Source organism: Vicugna pacos, chromosome 5 (assembly GCF_048564905.1).
Source record: "Vicugna pacos chromosome 5, VicPac4, whole genome shotgun sequence".
Classification (NCBI taxonomy): Eukaryota; Metazoa; Chordata; class Mammalia; order Artiodactyla; family Camelidae; genus Vicugna; species Vicugna pacos.
The window spans coordinates 38,286,236-38,310,000 of NC_132991.1; the positions used below are offsets into that span (position 1 = coordinate 38,286,236).

Here is a 23,765-nt window from a genome sequence, read left to right on the forward strand (position 1 = left end):
AGTCTCTTGACTAAACAGTACTAGCTAATTGGGTCCTTCTTAGTCTGTGCCACCAGAATATCCAAACATTCAGGTAGGAAAGGAAAATATCAGCCATACAGATGTTCTGATGGCAGGATGCCACACACTTCTATGTCTGGAGTCATCCAGATGACTGACTGACTGTCGATTCATGTGGCTGTTCCTCATTGTATAGACAATGCTACTGGGACAATTAAAAGAAAAAAAAATCACCGATATCAAACTCTTTAATGAACTGCATTGTAGGACATTTTTTAAAATTAGAAAATGTACTTACATATTTTTCATTTAGTATTTCAGTTTCGTTACTTCGAAATGCTAGAACAGAGGCCTAGAAAGGTGAAAGAATTATCCTAAGTCACCTGCACTAGGAAATGACAGAACATGATCTTGCACTTGGATGGCTTGCAATTAAAAGCTCTTTTTCCCATACCCCACTACCTATATGAATTTTGTAGGCATCAGATGACCTGTTTCCTGTCATAATATTACCTGCACACTCCAGCAATCCCCAAACCCTTCCCATTTTCCAAGGTGGACCAGGGAGGGAAGGAGGCAACATCCAACTGTATATCACTTTACAGTTTTCAAAGCACATTTACTCAAAGAAATCTCAGTCAGTTGTTTATTCCACAACTAATTATTGAGACCTTTTCCACCAGTGTCCTGATCTATCTCCATGAGATATCTAGTCCTGTTCCTTTGTCCTCTCTCCTATCCCATTCATCAAATCTCAGCTTCTATAAATCTACTTTGTTCTATGAGGTATAGTCTTTTTATATATATATATCTTTAATTTTCTGCAGAGAATCCTACAGTAGCTTGCAACTAAGAAAAATTCTTTTTACTGCCTGTGGTGAGCATTTATTACCAAACTCGTAACTTGGAATTTTGAATGTATTTTCCCATAGAATATTATTAAAAGTTGTTAAATTCTTTAGTTTCGCCTTATATAATACATCAGGTAAATAATAAATTATATAAGCATGTTTCCTTGGGGATATGTGCTTTGAAATGTTAATAGCAGATTAACAAATTGGCTTTTGGAGCACAAACCATTCATAAAAAGGAGATTACATTAGATTATAGTGACATCTCTAATTGTAGTCTGTAGATATCCTGAGTCACTATTCAATTAAACATAAGAATCATGGAATAAAAGATCAGCAAAGATTTTATCATTAAGAAAAAGCAGACATTTAACATGATACAAAGCTTTGACAAAAAAGATTTTATTTATTTAGCACATAAGAGGGTAAACAGAAAGTAGTACTTGTTAAATGTTTATAGCTACCAGGCTCTATGCTAAATGCTTTATATTATCTCAGTTAATTTTCACAGCAATCAAATAAAAAGGCTATTATCCCCATTTACAGGTAAGACAATTGTGTCTCAGAGAGATAAGAGATTTGTAAAGGTTGAAGTGAGAGTTCTTTCCCAAAATGTGTCTGTTTGTCTACTTGTTTACTTGTGACCATGTAGAGTGCAGTGATTTTATTGTTTACAGCTCCTTTCTTCCTAGGTTTTTCTCTTGACCAAATGAACTACAGAAGAATCAACTGGACTTTCCAATTTTCCTAGTCCAATGTCAATGGTGAGTTAGATCATCATAAAGTCAACTCAATATTCTCATCAAATCATCTGATATAGCCAAATATTTAGAACAAAGTTATTGAGAATTTTAAATTTTTATTTATTTTTATTATTTTAATTGAAGTATATATATATATATATATATATATATTCTTTTTCAGATTCTTTTCCATTATTAGTTATTACAAGATATTGAGTATAGTTTCCTGTGCCACACAGTAAGTCCTTGTGGGTTACCTATTTTATAAATAGTAGTATGTATACGTGAATCCCAAACTCCTAATTTATCCTTCCTTCCTTTCCCCTTTGGTAACCATAAGTTTGTTTTCTATATCTGTGAGTCTATTTCTGTTTTGTAAATAAGTTCATTTGTATCATTCTTTAGATTCCACATGTAAGTAGTATGATATTTGTCTTTCTGACTTACTTCACTTAGTATGATAAATCTCTAGGTCTATCCATGTTGTTGCAAATGGTATTATTTCATTCTTTTTTATGGCCTAGTAGTATTCCATCATATATTCACACTACATCTTTATCCATTCATCTGTCAATGGACGTTTACATTGCTTCCATGTCTTGGCTACTATAAATAGTGCTGCTGTGAATATTGAAATGCATGTATCTTTTTGAATTAGTTTCTTCTGGATATATGCCCAGAAGCAGGATTGCTGGACCATATGGTAACTATTTTTAGTTTTTTAAGGAGCCTCCATACTGTTCTCCATAGTGGCTGCACCAATTTACAGTCCCACCAATGGTGTAGATGGGTTCCTTTTCTCCACACCCTCTCCAGCATTTAGTATTTGTAGATTTTTTGATGATGGCCATTCTGATCAGTGTGAAGTGATACCTCACTGTAGTCTTGATTTGCATTTTTCTAATAATTGAGCATCTTTTCACGTGCCTGTTGGACATCTGTGTATCTTCTTTAGAGAAGTGTCTGTTTAGATGTTCTGACCCCCCCTTTTTTTTTTGGATTGGGTTGTTTGTCTTTTTGATGCTGAGCTGTATGAGCTGTTTGTATATTTTGAAAATTAATCCCTTGTCGGTTGCATTGTTTACAAATATTTTCTCCTATTCCTAGGTTGTCTTTTCGTTCTGTTTATGGTTTCCTTTTCTGTGTAAAAGCCTTTAAGTTTAATTAGGTCTCATTTATTTTTGCTTTTATTTCCATTCCATTTGAGTTTATTGTATATGGTGTTAGAAAATGTTCTAATTTCACTCTCACATGCAGCTGTCCAGTTTTTCCAGTACCATTTACTGAAGAGACTGTCTTTTCTCCATTGTATTTTCTTGCCTCCTTTGTTGTAGATTAATTGAACATAAATGTGTGGTTTTATTTCTGGACTTTCTATCCAGTTGCATTCATCTGTGTTTCTGTTTTTGTGCCAGTACCATACTGTTTTGATTACTGTAGCTTTGTAGTATAGTCTGAAGTCAGGGTGTGTGATTCCTCCAGCTCCATTCTTCTTTCTCAAGACTGCTTTGGCTATTTGGGGTCTTTTGTGTTTCCATACAAATTTAAATTTTTTTTGTTCTAGTTCTATGAAAAATGCCATCAGTAATTTGATAAGGATTGCACTGAATCTGTTGATTGCCTTGGGTAGCATGGTCATTTTAACAATACTGATTCTTCCAATCTAAGAACACGGTATATATTTCCATCTGTTTGTCTTCTCTTTAGTTTCTTTCATCAGTGTCTTACAGTTTTCCCAGTACAGATCTTTTGCCTACTTAGGCAGATTTAGTCCTAGACATTTTATTTTTCTTGATGTGATGGTAAATGGGATTGCTCCCTTAATTTCTCCTTCTGAAATTTTGCTCTTAGTGTATAGAAATGCAACAAATCTTTGTGTATTACTTTTGTAATTTGCAATGTTACCAAATTCACTGATGAACTCTAGTAGTTTTCTGGTAGTGTCTTTAGGATTTTCTATGTATAGTATCGTGTCATCCATAAACAGTGACAGTTTTACCACTTCTTTTCCAATATGGATTCCTTTTTATCTCTTTTTCTTCTTTGACTGCTGTGACTAAGACTTCCAAAACTATGCTGAATAAAAGTGTTGAGAGTGGACATCTTTGTCTTGTTCTTGATCTTAGAGGACATGCTTTCAGCTTTTCCCCATTATGTATGATGTTAGCTGTGGGTCTATCATATATGGCCTTTATTGTGCTCAGATATGTTCTCTCTGTGGTCACTTTCTGGAGAGTTTTTATTATAAGTAGATGTTGAATTTTATCAAAAGATTTTTGTGTATCCATTGAGATGATTATATGGTTTTTATTCTTCAATTTGTTAATGTGGTGTATCACACTGATTGATTTGTGGATAGCGAAAATTCCTTGCATCCCTGAGATAAATCCCACTTGATCATGGTGTATGACCCTTTTAATGTATTGGTGGATTTGGTTTGCTAGTATTTTGTTGAGGATTTTTGCATCCATGTTTGTCAGTGATACTGGCCTGCAAATTCCTCTTTTTATAGTACCTTTGTCTGGTTTTGGTGTCAGGCTGATGGTGGCCTCAGAATGAGTTCAAAACTGTTCTCTCCTCTGCAATTTTTTGGAATAGTTTTGGAAGGAAAGGTGTTAACTCTTCTCTAAATGTTTGGTAGAATTCTCCTGTGAAGCCATCTGGCCGTGGACATTTGTTTGTTGGGAGTTTTAAAATTAATAATTCAATTTCAGTGCTGGTAATTAGTCTGTTCAGATCTTCGATTTCTTCCTGGTTCTGTCTTGGGAGATGGTACCTTCCTAAGAATTTGTCCATTTCTTCTAAGTTGTCCATTTTATTGGTGTATAGTTGCTCATAGTAGTCTCTCTTATCATCCTTTGTTATGGTCCAAATATTTCGAACAAACTTATTGAGAAATTTTTATATTAGCATAGTTCACTGCAGCCAAAATGAGAAAAATGAAAAGCAAAATAATCCAGATTTTTCACACTTTGTTTTAACATTTGCTCACATTGAGCTGTAATCTGTATATGGCATTCCATTGAAAACAAAGAAGTATCATATAATTAGGCAAAATGAGAGATCTCATTATGTAAGAATTTCAGAGCTGTCTAATATTTCTCATATAAATGATGGAACTTGTCATAGTGTATACTTATGCTTGCCATTGGCATACCTGGAATAACTGCCAAATGCCCAACAAGCCACTGTAGTCTGACTATTATAAATAAATGCATTTGGAATAAGGTGCTATTAACGTTAAATTTAAATGAAATATTACTTCCATGTAATCTATATAAATGATCTTTGGGAGCAAGATGGCCAGTGTTTGAATGTTTACTTTGAGCACTGGGTATTCAATGATACAGAGAAAAGACATTTATTTTACCTTTAAATGGCATTCCTATGCTTGTATCAGTTACCATTCTAATAATGCAGAAAACATTCATTGTCAGGAATGAGATGTAACTTGTGAAATTATTTTATTTATCATATGATAAATTTCAAATATCCCTAAATGTGTATCTTGTTGCATTCTCAGGTACTATATAGTAAACATGATTTGGCTTGGTGTTTCCTCAAGGGAAAAGGAAGAGACAAGTTTAAGAGCATATTAGGCCAGAAAGTTTAATAACACCATGATCTGTCAGGAAGGCTTCAACAGGTCACACTGAGCCAACAAAATACATAAAGGTACAAGCAAAAAAAAAAGGTCCGGTTTAGATAATATGCATCGGCAGATCTCTTGCAGGACATGGATTACCATGTTTTGATCTTCATGCACAAGTTCCAAACTGCAATCCCACACATTCTTTTCCTAGACCTCTTCATTTCCCTGGACTTGGCATTTTCCCCCACTGTCCTCTCAAATGCCCCTTTCCTCTACCCCACTTAGTAGTTCAGAAAGTTTCTTGATTTCAAGATTAAGGTCAGGGATTAACAGATACACACTATTATATATAAAATAGATAAACAACAAGGACTGACTGTATAGCACAGGGAACTATATTCAATATCCTGTAATAACCTATGATGGAAAGGAATCTGAAAAAGAATATATATATATCTGAATCACTTTTCTGTACACCTGAAACTAACATAATACTGTTAACCAACTATACTTCGATAAAAATAAAAAAGATTAGGGTCAGATAAAAAGGGATCATTTCAACTCAAGACTTATTTTTCTAGATAGGTGCTCCAAAAGCACTATCTAAAATGAAGCAACTGGAAATGGAATCTCAGATGCATCATTAGAACAAATACAGACTCTTATCATTTTATGGATGAGTCAGATCCCCTAATCTAATCAAATACTTTTTTTTATGGGGGTGGGTTTCTCCCACACATTTGCCATGTAGGGTGAAAATGAGTCAACTGGAGGATGAATACAGTGTGCTCTTATGAAGAAAATGTTCTTGCATAAGAGAAAAACTAAGCAACAAGAAAACTAATGTTTATTCACTCATCATGTTTAATATTTTAAGTCCAGTAGGTTTTTGGATATGTGACAATTTCTCTCTCATTTGACAGCCTTCTCATTTGCAAAGGACTTTGCTATCATTCAGCAACACGTTCACTGTCCACATCTTCTCCACCAGAGAATTCTAATATTTATATGGTGTTTTGCATTATTTCTAAGTTTTTAGCAGGAATTTAGAAATGTTATGAATCTTCTGAAATCTAAAAAAACAGATGAGATGCCTTTTATCTATCTACTATTTTTTGTTTGTCAAATCACTCTGATTTACTGTTGACCACAAGGTTTCTACGGATTTGTTTATCCTTTCCATCTGTACTAGTCCTTTTTTGTAACCAAGAGGATGGGATGTGCCACCATATTGTAAGTGTCATTCCTGAAAATAATGACTTGTTGTTACACCTGACAATGATGTTACAAGGCTTGAAACAGAAGCCAAATCAATTGAAACTAAACTGATTTCTTCAGGTGTCACTACTCAATATATGGAACTCTTGTTATTTTATTAGAAAACTTTGAAAACAAACAGGAAAAAAGAAAAGAGGTATAGCATCTCTATAGTGATCTATATAGCACCTATATTAATATAGTAGTGACCCAATATGTACATTTTGCTGCTCTCAGATATGTTTTTTTAAAAAAGATTGGCTTGCTCTTAATTTTATTTAAAAAGTTTCAAATGAGATAATCTTTAAAATTCTGATACACTCTTTTTACAATAATTAAAATTAATGTATCCTAGGATTTTTTTTTCATTCTTTACAACAGAATGAACTTCCAGTCCTTAAAAATTTAAGTAAATCATTTTATTTTAATTTTGATAAACCCTTCATATTTTGAAGACTGTCATCCATTATGGTGGGAGACAGTGGTATTTGCACGAGAATATCATTTTTTTTATTACCATTGATACACCTTAGTCTTCATCAGGGGCAGATGCATATCTATCTTTTTTCTTTCAATATATGTGCTTAGTTTTATTCAATGATGTATCAAAGTATTTGGTTTCAAGTAAGTATACATTAAAAAAAACCTCTAATTAGTCTTTTTGTCCCACCACTGGTCAAATATTCATGTTGAAATTTGACATAGCTGGTAAGTCAAAAGGAGGAGGAAGAAGGGAACCAACATTGCTGCACACTTACTCCATGCTGGGTCCTTGCCACACAATGTCATTTAATCTTCACATGCTACCATGAGAGCATTATTTCCTTGGTTTTGGAAAAGACAGGCACAGATAGATTAAGAAATTTACCCAAGGCATTCTAACTGGTATTTTTAACTAGCATTTTTAGAGTTAAGTTTGTCACCATTTCCTTTTCCCAAGTATGTCCTTTTATAACATTCAGTATTTATTTCCAAATGGTGTCCTGCCTTCTGAATCATGAAACTTTATGGTTTGAGTGTACAATTACTTATTCTGCTTAATTTCATATCGTTTAATCTCCTCTCTCTCACTGTCAAAGTTAGGCAGTCTCAGACCTTCCCATATTAAGTTCATACTTAAATTTCTATTTAGAATATTGTGGTTTGAGTAACATAAGATGCTGAAAATATCACTGTTCTATGTGCATTTCATGTTGAATGAGCTAGATACTTTTGACATTACTTAAAAATACAGTTTTTAGAATCATAATGTTGGAAAGGATCTTAGAAATAACCCTAACCCCCAAGTCCATGTTCAACAGTGCAACCAGATTGATTCTTTTAAAAGTTGTTAGATGACACCACTCCTGCTCAAAAGCCCTCAGAGGCATCCCATGTCTCTCAGAAGTGGGTCCAAGAACCTCACCTCAAAGGATTTACAAATCCCTGATCTACCTGCTCCTGATCCGTGCTCCCTGACCACTCTGGCCTCTTTGCTCTTCCTTGAACAAACCAGACATGTTTCCATTCTGTGTCCTTCATATCAGCTGTTTCCTTTACTTGAAACACTCTTTCCCCCAGACATTATTTTGGCTCTTTCCTTTCCTCTTTCAGCTGAAATGTGGTCACCTTATTTGCAACAACAAGTCCGCATCTATCACTTGTCCTGCCTATCTGCTTTTCTCCTCTCCATTGCTCTCTACGCATCAAACATACTTTTTGTTTCCCCATCTCCCTCTAGTAAATTGTAAGCTCCATGACAACTGAAAATTCTGTCTCGCTTTTTCTTCACTGAGCTCTCCCCAGCACCTGGGACTGTGCCTGCCTGACACATGGTTAGCAGTCAATAGATATTTGTTAAATAAATAAATGAATGTAAGTTTCAACACACACTACTCACGGAGAATGCCACATTGAATTCAAATTGAAAAAAAAAAAGAGGTCTCCATATTCCAAGTACGTTAATACAAAATGGCAAAGACAAATTTAATCTGAGTCAGCCACGTATTGAAAAGTAAACTTATTCCCATTAAATAAGTCACTTGAATAAAAAAAATGCTATTCTAAAATAAAAGATTCTAGTACATAGATCTGACATTTGCTGTTCCATGGGTGGGGAAGGGGTGATTGTTTTCACATATATAAATTCTATACAATCCATACATGTCTTTGTGGCTTATATTAGTTGTTTTTTCTTCAGAATAACAACACTTTGAAGGAAAAATACAATGTGTAAGAATCCATGAAGAAATCTTTGACCAACCCTCTTTTATCTATCTTAGCATGGCTGAAAGAAATGAACACAACAAATCTCTTCCATTCCACTTTCTGATCTCATCACTGTCTAATAAAGTATAGTTTTGATTCTATTGATCAGGTTAGGAATAAGATGGGGAAAAATGAAATAACAATGTGATTTATATTTTTTGTGCGCATGTGAGATATGTCACTCAATGACTCCTAAACTTTCTTTCATAAAGTAATTCACGGAAACAAATTCTGCTTATGTGTTTCAAAGCAAGCCAAAGTATATATACATTTCTTAATGTCATTAATTTATATTACTTGGGATTAGGATGGGAGTAGTTGTTAAAATATTTTTACTTTTTATTGTGAACTGTGCAATTAAAATTTTTTAAAAGAAATATGAGCTCAATTTTTAGTTTATAAAAAGTTAAGAAAGTTAAAAGTTATAAAAAGTTGGAAAAAATCCATATGTTCTGTTAAGGCAAATTCTGCACATGTGACTAACAGTGCCGAGGTCACTGAGTTTGCTCACTAAATATTTGCTCAATTGAGTAAATAAATTCAGGAATAATTTTTTAGTTACCAGAAATGAAACAGGAAGGAAAGAAAATTAAACTGTTTCATGGAATTCTAAAAAAGACTTTAGCATCTGGAAAGAAAGAACATGGCCTTGGTAAAGTGTCCAGAGAACAGGAAAAGCCTGGACTCTTTCCAGAGTCAGCCCAGGAATGCCAAAAGACCTGCAGGGTAAGAACAGCGCAGAGTTCAGGCTTGAAGCCAGGAGGCCTGAGGCAAGATCAGAGCCCCAACTGGGATGGTGGCCATACACAAGATCCTCGGCCTGCAGGTAAAGTTCAAAGGGCCAAAGCCAGGTTAGGAGCCAATGATCAAGTCTCACATATAAAGATGGGCAGCAAAATAGGGATAAGGTGACATTTCCGGATTCAAAGTTTGATTATTCTTAGTCACTTGGGAATTCTTAGATGGAGCATCCAAGAGAATCCCTTTATGATATTTTTAAAGAATGTGTTAACTTACAGGAAAATGCTCTGTGTAATCCCTTCCAATTATTTTCTGCTATAGACTGATTCCATGACTATCTCTGCCTCAGTTAAAAATCAATAAATATCATCTTTATATCCATTGTTTTCCATTGAGTTGATTTTACTTTTCTAAGCGACATCTCCCCATTAAAATCAGGATGTAGATGGCATGGGACAGCACAGAGTCTTTTTCCTTCTCATAGTAAGGCAAAGTAAGTCATGATCATAGCTTTCCAGGCAGCTCTGGGGGTTCCAAAATGCTACTGAGGGCTTCCCTTTTCTGTCTTATAGTTTTGACTAAGAGTTTCACCTTTGGGTGGATGTTGTGGATACCTGGGTGATAAAACAGGATCATGCTGGAGAATTAGCTGCAGAGAAGTTTCATGATCCAGCTGCTAATGCCCTGCTGGTGGTGGTGTGTATTTGTGGTGTTAAGATTAATCAGGAAAATCCTAAATTCAATAACATGCTTTGTAGCTAATTTCAGTGCAAGACAAAGCAAAAGAAAGGAATTGGTCAAAGATGGAGTCCTAGAACAAAGAAAAGTACCAACCAAACTAGCATTATCAAGTAACTTAACAGACAAGCTTCTTGAGATAGATAGGGAAATAGAGGGGAAGTCCTTTTGTTTTTCCATGCACATAATCTCTGTGGATCCTGTGTCATCTACGATATGTCTTAGGTAAGACAAATGTTTAAGATGATTAAATGAATGGGTTTGTTTGTATGATAGATGAAGTAGTTTCTTTGGGAACCGAGGTAGGATTTGATCCTAAAGCAAAGATCCATAACTCAAGAAGCTCCATTTTAAACTCTGACAGTGTTTTTTATAGACTTGTTCATTTCCGGTATGTTCTAACATCCCCACAAAGACATTAACTGAGGATCTCACAAATACCCAGAAGCCAATTTCTTCACATATAACATGGACTGGATAGTATACTTAGTTGGATTTGTAACTAATGGGATGCTCAAACTCAAAGGGCATGTTTCAATGAACTGATACTAACCTTTAGGAGGAGTTTCAATGCTATATACCATGAGGCTCTTTGGTAGATTTTCAGGTGCCATAAAGCAAGGTGAGATAGCTAATATACTTCACACCAGATCAGTAACCTCTCAAATCAAAGAGTCTAATAAAACAAATTTAAACTTACAAGGTTACATAATACTATATATATGGAAAATAGACATTAAAGCACCTAACACATACCCACAAATGATCTTATATAGTTATCAAGGATATATACCTATGTAAGAATTTTATCATACACATTTAAATGAGTGTCTATAGGATGGCATGGGAATAAGAATCCAGGAATAAAGGAATATTAATAAAGTAAACTAAAACAAAAGAGTATCATTATAGGTTTTAATAATGATAACATACCAAGAATTGAAGAGGATGAATGTCACAACTTTTACACTTGAGGTCCAAAGAAAAAAGAGATAGAAAGATAAGTGAATTCACTAGAAACTAGTATTAAGCCCAAAATGTTGGTACAAATCTAGCTGAGGTGTCTTCCTTTAACATCGATATGGATGAAAAGGGTTTGGGGATTTTAGTTGTCTGTAGCTTGAGTCATCATTGTGAAATAGCTGCCAAAGAAAAACTAACTAGCTGTAGTAAAGGAAACATAATGACCAGAACAAAGAAGGTTATAGGGAACCTCTACTCATAAAATCACACCCTGGTGATGATAATCAATTTTTGTTGCCAAAGTTTAAATTTGGCAAAGTGGACTACATTCAATGAAGAAAGCCATGCCACAGGAAAAAGCTTAATATAGTCGATCAGGGTAACACTTCATGACTCAAGTATGCAAAAAATTATATACCTTCTTAATCTTCTGCTATAACATTTCTGTCTTCTAGCCTCTGTTCTACTGAGTTAGTAGGAAGAATCCGGGTCCTAAAAGGATATCCCCCGAATTGTTATTTAATTCTGGGGTCTTAGGCATTACCCTTTTTTGATGCTGGGGGCTACACATTTTACAGTCGTCAGTTCCACTGATAACTGATGAGACAGTCATTTTTCACATGTGACTCTTTCATCTTAGCTACACTTGGCTGTTTCTTTGTTATTGTCGGGCAGGAAAACCTGGGGTGAAGCTGATTCTGGCATTCTCTCCTGATAGATCACTCAACTGTCTCAGCTTGGCATCTGATTGCCTTGAGAGTGGTCTTGGTGGGAAGTAGGGTGAAGGTTTCCCCTGCTTTTGGGAGCCAGAGTTGTCTCTCACTCCTCTTCTCACCCAGATTCTGGAAAATCTCTTTTTAGTATGGAAAAAATATTTCTATCTTTATGTTCTTCAGGACCTTAACTTAAATTCTTCTAGAGTCTTAGGCTTTTGAACAATAAAGCCATGAAGATTTCAAACTTCTACTTTGCCATATCCTTTCCCCAAAGTCATACTATTATAGAGCTATCTCCTTGAATGAAAAAAGGGAAAGAAAAGAGACATAAGCAAAAGCAAAACAAGCAACAATAACAAAAACAACTTAATTGTTTTCCAGCCAAATAGTAAAGAACTTCATAATGACAAGAGTAATTCAATTATAAAGTGGGATGCCTTGGGTATGAGTTTGTCATCAGAGGCTATGTTTCCACTGACTCACCTTCTAGCAATGTTGTAGAAGAGTTTTAAGCATTGAATGGGACATTGAATGAGACAGCCTGTAAGATTCCTGCCCAGTGTGAGAGCCTAGGGTAATGGTAATCCTATATTCTATCTCTTCAAATGTTAACTACAGTATATGGTACTTGGGAGGTTACAATTCAATAAAAGAAGGAAAAACTTTAATTCAAAATATGATAGGAAACGCAAAAGATTGTCACATGGTAGGTGATCAATACATTGAGTTAAATTTTATTACCCTTTTAAAAAATCTGTTTCTTTAAGAAAATAATAGTATGTATCATCATAAAACACAAGTATAAAGCATAGCCACAAAAACCATAATCTATTTTTAGGAAAATGAGTTTTGATCACTCATCAATTATTTATGCCAGGTTATAAGCAAGACAATGAAAATCTCTTAAGATAAAAATAAAATTCCACATAACAGAAATATTTTTATACTTATAAAACATATTAACACTTTTGCTTTCCTTTCATTTTTAGCTGATGCTTCAAAATAATCACAAATAATTTTTCTTCAAATTCTTTCAAATAACACCTATGTGCCTATGATTTAATGCACTCCATGTATGACTGAAACATTATGTTGTACACCAGAAACTGACACAACATTGTAAACTGACTATACTTCAATAACAACAAAAAAGTAGTATGAGAGAAGTATGGACAAAGGAATAAGCACACAACTGACAGAGTTGAAAAAAATTTTTTTTGAGTTGAAATTTTAAAATGCCTAGAAATGATAAGATCAGTGTTGGGTGAAGGGTTGTGGCTGAGGCACTGTGAATGGAGAAGTGTGGCACCTCTTCCACCCACTCCCGCATTTCCTGTCTGAGCAGCGACCTCTCTGCCCAACCAGGCCACTCACTACCCCTATGAGCAGGTGCGGTTGGGGAATCCCAAGGAAGATTCAACACTGTCCTCTTAAGACACCCTTTCTGAGGCCCTCCATGTGACCTCAGTCTAATTTCTGGTCCAACCAAATTCCCCAAAAGTCCCACAAGTTTTGCACCGTCCTTTTGGGCCAAGCCCCTGCCCCCCAGTTCCTCATAGCTGATCATGTCACCACTACCGTGACTCCCCAAATAAAGCTCCAGCTTTTATTTTACCTGAGGCCTCAGGTCAAAAGAAATAAATCTAAACACCAATTTGATCTCATTTTTTCTGTTCCATCCCACTCTGCAAGTATCTAGCTTACAGTGGCTTGCTGCTTTAGTTAAAAATTTGTAAATGGTCTCATACTGCACTTTTTAATATTAGATTTTGTCCCTATTAATGGGAGCTGGAGGGTCAAAGAAAAGTAACTCGGAGGATGACTGGGTATCTGAATATCATTTGCCACTTTTTCTAAAAAGAGTACGTAACGGCGGATGTGGGAACCTATGAATCTGAACACTGCTTTCCATTTTCTGAGCAATAAACAGATCATTTACCAGCTTTGCTACCCAAAGATATAAACTACCATATTTTCTCTTCAATTTGTTGCATATAGTTTTATTTGCTGCTATAAGAGTTATGATTTCCTCCACCTACTTCTCATTAGAATGGCATTAGTTCTCAGTAATGACTGAAAAATGGCATTACAGGGAACATGTAGCATTCATAACACTGTCTTACTAAACTACTTTGGATTGAGCCCTGCAAAAGATATGGAGTTAATAAAAAGGACATTTGAAAGCACTGAAAAATACAAAAACCAGTCACATGACTACATTTTCTCATTTCTTCTCTCAAACTTTGCTCACAGAAAACTCATGTTCTTTCTTGTTTGCCAGGCTTTTCTCCTAGGCGGTTGCATCCAGAGAGTTCTTGTGAGGAAGAAAGGCTAGAGGTTTGGGTGAGATGTGCCTCAAATAACTTTATTTTGATGGTGAAGGGAATGTATATACCAACAAACAAGCCGAGAGGAAACGTAATCTTTTATTTTTAAATTACTTTCCTAAACTCATTTATTTATTTACCAATAAATGTATACCGAGCACCTACTATATGTTAGGCACTGTTCTTCATATTGGGGATGAAAAGGTGAACAAAATCCTACAACAATTTCTGCTCTCATGAAGCTTACATTCTAGTGGGGAAAACTGAGAATTTAAAAAAAAAAGAATGAATAAAATATGTGGTAGTTAGATCTTAGCCAGGGGCATAATTTCCCTTAAAGCTAGCCTTTTTAGTTGTTAAACATAATTTTAGTATAACTTTCTACCTACAAATTTTTCCTGTCTGTCCCTTAATAATCTTGCCACTCAATTCTGTTTTATTCTATGCAAACTCACAAGTATCCATTAAGATCTCAAAGTGCTGCGGTGCTCTGACAGGTATTATGGAAGTAATACAAAAACAAAGGAAGTGTCTGGTATGTTCTTTGCCCTCAGAGAACTTTCAATCTCTGGTTGTCAAGCTTTGCACAATAGCATTTAAACCAGCTGGAATATTCTGAAGTGTTATGAATTAGGGGAAGGAAGTGGCAAGAATGAATCATAAAAGTAGTACACTGTTAAAGGAAGGTGCCATGGGAGTTTATACTGGAAATAAACCTTAAAGTTCTGGAATGGAAGACTGGAGAAAGGAAATTATATCAGATCCTGGAAGAGGAATGACCAAAGATATGAATGACTGCCGCATACTGGGGAGAAAGGAGAAGCTTGACTTCCTTTAAGCAGAGAGTAATTTATAGTGCATAAATCTGGACTGAGGACAAGAAACCAAATCGTTCAAAGTTTTAATTCAAACTGAACATCAAGACCCAAAGAGTTTGATTCAGTATATTCCTGAGACTAATTCTCTACTAGTCCTGCTAAAGTATCTTGTGATGTTTCTTTAACAAGTATCCTTTGTGGATAATTACCCACCTCTAGATCCCGACCTTCCCATTCTATTGCAAAATTTCAGATGCTACAAGCTGTATGAGATGGAATCAGATTTTGTCATTTAAATTTAGGTTAAGGAAATGACAAAAAATAAAGAGTAAGAAACAAGTGCTTTTTCCAATGAAATGAAAAGAAATTCGGTTCAGTGAAGATAAATTCAAACTATTTGGTCTCTTACAGGTCTTGCTCTAAAGAGGGATATTTCCACCATTTTCCTGAGAGGACAATTTCCTGGCCTTTCTCCAGTTCTCACTTTAACTCCCTTTACTGTGGACTTGGTGATATCCCAATAGTTAAGTGAATTTTACAGTTTTTCCAAAGCAGATAGGATGTCAAATCTGGGTTGCTTTTATGTTTAATGTTTTCCTCTGAAATGTCATCTTATGTGTGTCAAAATAATAATGAATATACAACCAGAGAAACAAAGGAAAGAATCAACGAAGTAACAGAAAGCTTACAAACATATACTGAGTACTGACATGAAGTTGAAGAAAGGTAGTTGGAATCAGAAAAGAAATAACAAGATGGGTTTGACTGATAGGTTTTCTCTCTATATATTAAATGTATGCTGATTTAAAATTTATTGAATGTTTACTACAGTTCTCATATATCATGTCTTACTAAGTATTTTCTTGTATATTATCTTGTTAAATTCTTACAGGAAATATGTGGAATAATTTACACAACATTCTTTTTTTTGTATCTGCAAAAATGAACATGACATTAAAAGTTAGGTAAGTCAAATGACTCGTTAATGACAATGGTGACTTAGTGGAAAGAATACAGCTGTCCTGTCACAATGACTGTAGAATAAAATTTTTAAAAAGATAATAATCAACTTGTGCTTTCAATAGACTTATACTAGGGAAGTACAGCAGTATGAACTGTCTGAATACATTGTTTTGCTGTTACTATGTATTTTAATTGCTTCCATATTTTATTAATTGAAAACTTATTCTAGGAAAATCGTAACACTGACTGGCATCATCCTAAACTCAAATGAAAAAGTCAGATAAAGAAGAACTGACCATGTAAAACATTTGCACTGCACATAGAGCATTTACCGTATTGAGCCTAGTACTCTGTTTGGTTAGAAGTTGTCAAAGTGCTTGCTATGATTGATTTTGCATCAGATCAAATTATACGCCAATTTTCTCACCACCAAAAAACGTTAAAGCGATATAATTCAGTGTTTGCTTAACATTCATAGAGATTTTGCATCAGTGAAAACTCCTTTCCCTTCCATTCTTAGGTGGTTGAGGCAAAGGTAGAAAAATCCTAGGGCCAAAGCTGACTACCCATGGTAAAAGCTGTTTAGTGACATAATTTATAGGGAACATGTGATAGTTTTCAGGAGTGACATGCGTCATCTTCCCACATGAAACTATGTAGAATGTAATTTTACACTTGGGTAAATTCTGAAGGCAGGGCACAGAGATCTGGCTATGGGATGGCCATTAATGTCAGAAGGCGTCAAGGGGCTCTATCCCTCATGCCCCTCTTAGAAAATGCACCTGTGTTGGCCTGCTGTGAGAAGAGTCCATTCCTTTTCTGGAAGTTCTGAATGCCAGTCTTAAACAGTATCATGTATAGATGTTTATAAAACTTTAGATTGGTTCTTAGATTTGTCTATGGCTAACTATGGTATGATATTGGAAAACCATGCATTTTTACCCCACATAATTCTAGACTCATTTTATAAAAATATAAAGGCCACTGTGAGCATAAATATATGTTATAGGAAACAGAAGTCATGTAATAGAAAATCTATGCAGTGTTGTGACGTTGTAAATTATAAAGCTTATAAAAGGATCTGTATGGTTTCAGATCCAGAAGAGTATCACTGTAGCCAAAAAAGCAAAGTCCATGCAATAGTAGATAATTCCCATATCTCAAGTCTTTGCTTCCCATTTCTTTCACACAGGGAAGGTGGCACATAGGTCCTTGCAATACTTGTTAAAATTCTCATTTTTCTTTTTAAATTTACAACCTTCATATACTTCAGCAACCTCCAAACAGCTGCCCTCTAAAAATCCTCCACTTACTCTTAACTACCTATGTTGTATTTATTTTCTTTCCTCCCATACTCTTTCAAGCCCTAGAACCAGCCTGGTTAGGCTGAATGTGCCTTTTAGGGGATAGGGTGGGCAAGAAACTGAGGAGGCCATGCCATGATCCTCCATAGCAGAAGGTAAAAACAAAGTGAATGGCTTTGATTCATAATCAATATAGTACATAAGAACAGAGACTTTTAAAAGCACCCATTGGATATAATTCATGTACTCATTTTCATGAATTTTATAAATTTGCAAATATTTTACAATATGTATTTTTAACTGTCAAGTACAAGGGACCAGTGAGAATACAAAAATGAAAAACTGCAGATATGTGTCCCTTGCTATCAAAGAAGGAGTTTAAGATTTGGATGGAAATGTGTTTATAACACACAGTTTTATCCAGCATTATGGTAGCTTTTAGCCACATGGAGTTGTTAACCACCTGAAATGTGGCTGGAGTAACTGAAAATTTTGCTTTCTAGTTTACATTTAATTTACATTTAAATTTGAATAGCCACTCATTTGTTTTTTCTTTTTCTTTCTTTTTTTTTTTTTTAAGGGATTTGAAGTTTTATTCATGCTAAATCTCTAAGGCCTATAGGAGTGCTTAGTACAGGTGCTGAATACACAGCTAGCAAACAAATAAACTTAACGAATGAAGTAACAAACAAATGAATGAAATAAAAAGGCCCCTCCAGAGCCCCAGCCCCAGCCCAGATCTAACTCCCTCTCTCCCTCCCTTCCCACATGGTTAAGAACCTGACCACCTCCATTTCCTCCCAAAACAGGCCCTCTCTCTGGGAGCTTCATCTGGTCCCTCCAGCTTTCAGTCTCAACCACTAACACTTCCATTTAAACCTCCATGAAATACAGCCAATTCCATCTCCTAAGCATCTTTGGAAACATCCTTCTTCTCTCCAGGCCTATCTGTGCCACCCACAGGAATGCAGATCTCCATCAGTCATAGGTAGCTCAAATCTGAGCCTGTAGCTCTTCCCCTGAATACTTTCCCATTGTTTCTGATATAGTCTGTCTTCTCACCCACGTCCAGAGGCCCTGCTTGCTCTGAACTTCCATGCTCGTCTGGTACTCCAGACTCCAGCTCTTCAGCCTCTATTTCGTTTCTCTACTTTCTCCCTCCTGGAAGTGTTCCCAGAACCCCAGCAGTGTGTAAGGTGGGCCCAGCTTTCCCCACTACTTACCTCATCCAGCCTAGGGGTTGGGGCTACTCCTGTTCTCTCCCAGCACAACTGCAGTCCCTGGCCAGCCGAACGAATCTTCGCCCCAGGGCACCGACCATTCTGTCCTTCCACGGCGGCACCTCGGACCAGGGCTGCCCACTGCTGAGCTTCCTCAGGGCTGGCGAATTGCAGGCTGAGGGTCCCAGGCCCTCCCGGTGGAGGATGCATGCTGACGGGGGCCCCGGACGATGCCGGAGTCTGACTCCCAGGGCCACTCCAAACTGACCTGAGGAGGGGGAGAGTCCAGGCTCAGTGCCTTCCCCAGCACATACTGCATGATGACCAAAGGAATACCAGGTACCGTTTGGAGGCCTCTTCCACTGTTCTAAGCCCTGTACTCGTATTATCTTATGAAACCCTCACAGGAGTCCTATGAAGGGAGATAACCTACCAGCATTATCCCCATTTTACATACTAGGAAACAGAAGCAAGGAAAAGTTAACTGCTCAAGGGCACGCAGCTGGCAAACAGAGGGGCCAGGCCTGAGGGCCCCGACGCCCCCCAACTCACCTGCCGGGGCCCTGCGCCCAACAGCTCCAGCCGGAAGCGCCCTAGTCGAAAGGGGTCGCGCGCAACTGAAGCCTCTGCGCCTGCGCTCGGTTTCGAGCTGCTCCCAGCGTCCTCTGCGCGGCGCGCCAAGTCAGGAGCACCACAGCCCGGCCCCGGGCCACGGTTCCTGAGCAGCCACTCGCCAGCCGCGCCCTCTCCAGTCACACACGTTCTAATTTTAATAGCTGCCGTACTCTACCGCGCTGACCTGGAAAACCCAAGTCGAGCTTGTGAGGTAAGTACCAACAATTTCAAAATAGGGTTAATGCCACTATCCAGGTACAAAGTTCTTTAAGGCTAAAGAGAAGTGAGAGCTCTCCACTGAGAAAAATTTAAAACAACAGTGTAGTGTAGATTCAAAGGATGAAGAAGCATCGTTTAGATAACACAGTTGATTTCATAGATGAGTTTAAGGAGTATCAAGTATTTTATACACTTACTTATTTTGTTCCCAAACTGGGAAATAGTGCCTCTGGTTAATAATGGATGGAATCGAGACTCCGGGGTTAATTAACATACCCAAGTTCACCTGGGTACTAAGTGGTGCCTACTCCGATTGATCCCAGGTTCACCTGATTCCTGACATCAGGTGTTTTCTACTTCACTGTGCTAGTGAAGGAGTGAGGTGGCATCAAAGAGGATTCACAGCCATAAAACAGGATGACTCGAAGGTGGCAGTGCCATGATCAAAAGTGGTTTAGTCAGGCAGAAGATTAGCTTGGAGGTAGTGAACGGATGTATAAACTAGCTGCAGAGGAAGATAGCAGTGAGGATTTGGAACTGAGGGAGAGACTGAATGCTTAGAATGGAATTAGATTTGGAAGCCAACTGCAAAATCTGATGATTGAGGCTGAAGTGGTGGATCATCAAAAGAAAGAATGCACAAATAAGGATGCATAATTAAAATCTTAGGAAACATGCCTTTTTAGGGCTCAGGAGAAGAACAGGAACCATTGAAAGGATCAGTGAAGGGTTTAGAGAAGGAGGAAGAAACAACATCAAGTAGGTGGTGGTCACCAGTGTCAAATACTACAGAAAGAACAGAGAGCAAGCAATGACAGTGAAGTTCCTGTTGGAAAGATTAGTGACCCTGAAAAAAGAAAGTGTAGCTATTTAGAAGCCCTCAAATTTCCTTAAAATTTGTACTTTCCCAAGGCCCTTCCCCATGTTCCTAGGCTTATGCTCTCATACATACTAGTTGTTTTTTCAGGAATTTAGGTAGACAAGATTTGAGTACTTTTTAAATAGACCTTATGGCTTTCATGAAGCTGTACCTGTCATTTCTCCCTATTTCTAGCACCATGTGTGGCTGGGACTTAGAAGCATTTAATACAAGTTTATAGGATGAATGAATGAGACTAGAGAATTTTTTTTCCAGGCATATTTCCCCATTTGGTGAAATGATTATTAACTATTGAACCCCCAGATACTAAGTATTATTGGTAACACAAAATAAAATATTAGATATTATGTTTGTTCTCAAAGAATTTATAGTCTATATGGAGGAGGGGATAAGATAAACATACCAAAGATTATTTATGGAACACAGCAATGACAGCCAGCCAGTGTGCAGTGTTCCAGCCAAACTGTTTTTTAAACACTGAACTGCTTACCCCTTCTGTGAAAGCTCCCTGATCCCTGGGAACCCAGGATATCCCCATATTCTAGCAAGTGAATGAGTAAGGCCTGGAAAACAAGAGATTCTAGAACCCTGTCCTAGCAGTATATACAGTGTTCATTCTGATTGGATGGATTTCTTGTCAATCATTGAGTATTTTGAATATCACCCTGGAGGTGCATATTAGTGGTGATGCTAAAATAATTATTAATCCTAGATTAATCACATTAATCATGGATATGTGAGTGTGTCTGAATTTGATATTTCAATACCAACTTTGGATTTCAGTGTGCTCAGTGTATAATGATTGCTAGTCTAGACCTGTCTTTGCTGTTACTTGGCTGTATGGTCTAGGTTAAGTCTTTCATTTCCTAGGTTTATTTTATTTTTTTGTGAAATAAATGGGCTGAAAAATTGTATCAGAATGATTTATGCCACAGGTATCAGAAAAATCCTACTCAACTGGCCCAAGAACTAAGGATGCATGTAAAAAGTCCACAGGAAGGGCAGTCTTCAGGAAGGATAAATGAAGACCCTCATGCCACTTCTTTATGACTCTCTTGGTTCTACCCTCTACATGTGTGGACTTCATGTTCAGTGTAGTTCAATAAGAAGGGCATTGTTTCTTGTGTCTATCTTAAGAATGAATAGCACCCTTCCCCACACCTCCCAAATACTTCCCCTGAAGTTTCTGGCCTAAGTTGTGTCATATGCTCCTGTCTAAACTGATAACCTGGCAAGAAGAATGGCTTAGACTATACCAGTCTTGTTCTCTGGCTGGTTATGAATCCAGCTTTCCCTCGACATGGCCGAAGTAGATCATGGGTACCTAAACAAAACCAAGATTCTGTTAGGAGAAAGAAGGAGAGAGTGACTGCTGTGTGGCTCTCTTTTTAGCAAATGAAATTGTTGACCTGTCTTAATTCTCCAATATCTCCCTTCTTATCTCAGATTCTACTTACTTGGACTCATGCTCTCAACACTCCCAAACAGGCATGATCTATTAGATACATGAAAGTCATCCGGAGGATCCAGATCAAAGTTTGTTCTAACTCCAGTCCTTCCCTCTTCACTCCATTGCTTCAAGGAGCTATAAAAGGAAGGATGGGTTATCTCAGTGGGATACTGCATAGTGCTAAATAAGTGCCAGCGATCATGAGTTTAATCTCCATATTAATTAAATTATATTGTTCTGATTTTCTTTCACCAACAATCTGCCAGGTGCTGAGAAGAGTCCTGGAAGACAGGGCAGTTTGATGTAGTTGCTACTGAGGGGGTACAATGCACTTTGGCAGAAATTCAGCTGTTAGAATTCCAGACAGGTGAATCTGTTGGCTAGCACTGTAAAAAAAAATGTGAGCTGTTGCCAGGTACACTGACTCTCTGTATCTTCACAAAAAGGCAGAATCAGAGAGGATTAATGACTGTGTTGAGGAAGTGAGAGAAAGATATCAGCTGACTGATCAGGACTGTTTTCTTAGTTTCTTTACCCCGGACATTGAGAGTGTATCTGATGGTTTGTATCTGACCCCTTCCTGATTTATTTCTGAACGTAACTTGTGTCTATCACCTTAGGTCTATGGAAAAGTCATCTCATTAACTAGAATACTGACTTTCCAATCAAGTGTCAGATCTTAAATTATTATCTACAGCTCATAATGCATCTGTGTGCCAACTCAGGTTGAAGTGAGTTCCTCTGAACCCTCTGAACTCCTCTGAGTTCCTCTTGAACAGTTTCTTATAAAATACATTCAATTTGACAAGAAGGGCTTTAATATGTAGTAATTCAAGATTTTTCACACTTGAGACATGGTTCTGGTAACATGATTATTGACTTCACTGTAGATCACAGATTCATAGTTGGATCAAGAATTACAATATTGTGAGATATGAAAAAAATTATTTCTAAATTGTCCTAGAAAGAGTGAAACTCATGTGTCCCTGGATGTCTTTCAAATCTTGAATGATTTATTACCTTTTACCCTCATTTTCTCTCTCTACTTTTGCATGGAGGATTTTAAAAAAATGGTTCTAAAGTATCTTCTTTGTTGACTGATTAGCTGTCACTCTTTTCTTTTTTAAAGCAGTTGCTGTGTATAATGCACGTAAAGACATGTATAATACCCTTCTTTAACTTACTGCAATTTACCTTCAAGTAGTACTATACTTCACTTTGTCTCTTCCCAGCCTCTGTGCCATTGTTATTATACATTTCATTTCTACATATGTTGTAAAAACAAACATATATTGTAATTGGTTTTACTTTTAACAATGAACTATCTTTTAAAATATTTAAAAATTAAGCAACATTTTTCATATTTACCCACATGTTAACCATTTTAGTACTTTTGTTCCTCTCTGTACATCCAGATTTCCACCTGATATCATTTTCATTATGCCTAAGGGACTTCCTTCAGTATTCCTTATGATGCCATTTCGCTGGTAATTTTTTCAGCTTTTGAAATGTCTGAAAAAATTATTTACTTCCTCTCTATTTTTAAAACATATTTTCATTGAGTATAGAATTCTACACTGAGATATCTTTTTTTTCTTCCTTTTAGTACCTTAAAGATAACTTTTCACTGTTTTCAGAACTGTATTGCTTTTAGCAAGAAATCTGCTGTGGCGCTTATCTTTGCTCTTCTGTATATCATGTGTCTTTTTCCCATTTAATTAGGATATGTATCAACAGTGTTGTATTTATGTTTCATATGCTTGGGTTTTGTTGAGCTTTTTGAATCTATAGGTCTATAATTTTCAATTAAATTGGAAAATTTTTGGCCATTATTCTTCAAGTATTTTTTTCTGTGCACCCTTTGGTGTCTCTTAAGCAGACATTAGCTGCTTAAAGTTTTCCCACAGCTTGCTCCTGTCCTGTTCATTTTCTCTAGTATTTTATCTCCATTTTTCATAATGAGTATTTTCTTTCGTGATATATTCAGGTTCATTAATCTTTTCTTTTCCATTGTCTAATCTGTTGTTAATTCTACCCAGAAAAATTTTTGTCACTTGTTGCATTTTTTGTCTCTAGAAACTTGACTTGGTTCATGTTTACACCATCACTGTCTCTATTTAT

The 23,765-nt window shown here is 36.5% G+C and overlaps 1 protein-coding gene across 1 annotated transcript in view; it reads right to left on the reverse strand.

The window, feature by feature from the left end:
• Window positions 1-19,066, reverse strand: part of FIGN (fidgetin, microtubule severing factor) — a 167,394-nt gene extending 148,328 nt beyond the window's left edge. Inside the window, exons 1-2 of the mRNA XM_072961067.1 lie at window positions 19,033-19,066; window positions 18,484-18,748 (exon numbers count right to left, since the gene is read on the reverse strand). The gene's annotated coding sequence lies outside the window, so the exon portion shown is untranslated. The remainder of the gene's footprint in view (window positions 1-18,483; window positions 18,749-19,032) is intronic.
• Between the last annotated feature and the right edge of the window lie 4,699 nt (window positions 19,067-23,765).